Source organism: Macrosteles quadrilineatus, unplaced genomic scaffold (genome assembly GCF_028750875.1).
Source record: "Macrosteles quadrilineatus isolate MER2022 unplaced genomic scaffold, UCM_ALF_1.0 Scaffold_1__1_contigs__length_201487025, whole genome shotgun sequence".
NCBI lineage: Eukaryota > Metazoa > Arthropoda > Insecta > Hemiptera > Cicadellidae > Macrosteles > Macrosteles quadrilineatus.
In genome coordinates this window covers 133,695,262-133,698,678 of record NW_026542594.1, presented here as the reverse complement: position 1 = coordinate 133,698,678, position 3,417 = coordinate 133,695,262, and positions in this window count along the sequence as shown.

The window sequence follows — 3,417 nt, the reverse complement described above, 5'->3', positions numbered from 1 at the left end:
AAATAATAGTGCTGCACCCTGTTGGTAATCCTTGTAACTTTAATGCTATTGAACATCATAGAACAGAACCAACTTGTTTAATTGAAACAGCTGTTAAGATTCATTAATTCCATTTCTCATAAGGTTAACATGGGAAACTCCAGAGCCACTGGGGCGGAGCCCTTTTAAGAATTTCGAAACGGGAAATAGTTTACGTCCGATTCGCATACCTACAGAATTTACACACCAAATTTCATAACGATCGGTGAAGTCGTTCCGGAGGAGTTTGCAGACAAACACTGTGACACGAGAATTTTATATATTAGATATTAATAGCTTAGTATAAAATAAATAGATTGGGCAAGTTTGATCCAAATATATGCATAAACAAGCAAACTACAACAGTTTACTTATTCTCCTTAAGAATAACATGGGAATTTTTAATTTACAATTTTCTCCGTAACCAATAACCATACAAAACCCCCACCGCAGCAAACCTGCAGACTAAGTTAATTTCCATTTGACTGATTGGATTTACACTGAAATGTCTACTTAAAAATATAACATTTATTCCCTATTTAAATAGAATTAGTTTAACAAGTACTTAGGTTTGCTGCATCAGGGAGGGTAAAACTGTTTTTTTTTTTTTGTAAAATGTTAATAGTTAGTAAGAAATAAAAACATTTTCAAAATTTGATTAAAATATGTTCATAAACAAGCAAACTACAACAGTTTACTTATTCTCCATAAGAATAACATGGGAATTTTAAATTTACAATTTTTTGGAATTTTCTCCGTAACCATTAGGCGCATAATAACGCTTCAATAAACTAAATTATTTGTATTTTTAAGCTCTACAAAATGGTTTGGAAAGAAATTGCTAAATTTTATGTTTTTGGGTCAAAAATGGGAAAAAACCATTTTTACCCCATAAAACCCCCCGTAAACCCCCGTTCCCATGGTCCGATCATGCTGGATCGCGAACTCGTTCGAATAAACGTAGGTTTACACGTTTGTACCAAATTTCATCAAAATCGGATCATTTTTGCTCGAGTTATCGTGCTGACGGACACACACATATATATATATATGAATTTGAACGGATGGTGTTTTTGGCCTCTAGGGACCTCAAAACGAAAAAAAAAATCGGTCTCGCTCCAGGTCTTACCATGAGTACTACGGTAATAGCTTATTCCCTATATGGGAAATTCGCTAAAATGATTATCACTCCATTGTAAACATTCATTATCCATTGCTAGCTCTGTAAACGAGACAGGTGATGGACAACGGTTCTCTCATTCCAGTGTTAGTTATTAACTCCATGCATTACCCAACGCTCAACGCTCAACAACGACGTTTATGACTATAACTCATCCCTTAACTGGTCATTTATGACAAACCGTTAGGTTGTTGCTCCCATGTGTTACATTTTACAGGATATTCTTTAAAATAATCCTAAAGGACCCATGCTGCTCCGCAGCGTTAAAATAAATATAATATCTGAGAAATAATCAAATTTATGACTTTTGATTGAGTAATACAATATGTATTGCCAATACAATATGTGCTTAACTGACTCAAACTCTCAGTAGCTTGAATTAAAGCCTATAATTTTCTAATTATTTTGAGTCTCAAATATATATATAATACCCCCGAATTTAAAATTTAATGGGAATTTTAAATTCACCATTTTTTTTAAGTTTTCTCCGTAACCATTAACCGTACAAAAACACTTTGATATACTGAATTATTTTTTTTTAAAGCTCTTTAAGAAGGTTTAGAGAAAAATTGGGAAATTTTGTGTTTTGAGGGTCAAAAGTGAGAAAAACCAATTTTTACCCCATAAAACCCCAATAAAACCATGTTGGTTGTCCATTTTGCGTTTGCTTGAAACTCGTCCGATTTGAATAACGAATAGTTTGAATGAAAGGCGGTATTTAACTGGAGGTTCTTGGACTAAAATATAGAGTATTATATAGTTATAACCGTGAAATAGATCTTAAATTGAAGTAAGAATTCGAAAATAAATGAAATTATGTTTTTTGTCGAGTAATACAGTAGATAAATATTTGCCGATGCTTGAAGTGAAAACTTGGCATGATGCCTTCTTTTGAGTCCTCAATCATGAAAATCGGTCGGGTAGAAGAGCCAAACGAACTCGGAAAAGACAAATCAAATTTAACTCCCATCCCATAAGAAAGACATGGGGAGCAATTTTGTTTACTGTACGTATAAACCGAGTGAGACTATAGATAATTATATGCCGATGCTTGATGGCAAATCTGTGCGTGCATACCTCGAATTTGAGACCTCAATCATGAAAATCGGTAGGGTAGAAGAGCAAAACGAACTCGGAAAAGAAAACCCAAAATTTAACTACCATAAGAAATACATGGAGAGCAAATTTCGTTTACGTATAAACCGAGTGAGACTATAGATTATAATATGCCGATGCGTGATGGCAAATCTGTGCGTGAATACCTTCAATTTGAGACCTCATGAAAATCGGTCGGGTAGAAGAGCCTAACGAGCTCGGAAAAGAACAACCATTTTTTAAAATATATAAGATAAACTATACGTTTTCTTAACAACGGCGTTAATCTAAACTAAATTATTATAATTTTAAAACATCTTTACGGATTAATAGACAACCACGTTTCCTTAAAACCTTTTTCCTCAGCTCGTGTAAATCGCAGGGAAAATCTACGCATATTGTTAGAAAGATATTTTCTAATAGATGTGCAGAATTCCTTTATACATTCAAATAGGGTCATAATGATCACAAAAGGATTTTTTTTTATTGACATGGGCCTTATGTGTTGCCATGCTGATGTATAATATAAACAGTGTATAATATAACACTAATTATAAACATAAAATCAAAGGAAACGTAAGAAATCAAAATCACATGTTTTATTTACAGCGGGGAGTGAAAATTGAGAAGTCTGTACATTACTTATTTTTGGTCGAGTTTTCGACCACGGGTCATTAATAAATCATTTATAAATCTATGTCAATAAATCCAAGAATGCAGTGGGTTGACTTATAATTAAGTTATCCATTACATATGCAGGGAGAATATTTTGAAAGCATATAACAAGTATTGTACCATAATGTTACGATTCATATAAATCTCAATAATTACTTAGTTCTACGGTTCTACCATAACAAACTTGTACGGTTCATCTAATTATTTTGAATATCTATGATTTTCTAATATCTATCATAAAGGCTGAGTTACAAAAGGCTTAATATTAATCTAATATTTTAAAAATTGTAAAGAATAATGGTAAAATGTTAAAGATTTACAAATTGAACACGATGTGAGATCTGTGAAATATTAAGATATTCAAAATGAGGGACATTACTAGTAAATTAAATTACTAGTAAATCATCTCAATCAACATGCCCTTCCTCAAGGGCATTCACGTTACGTAT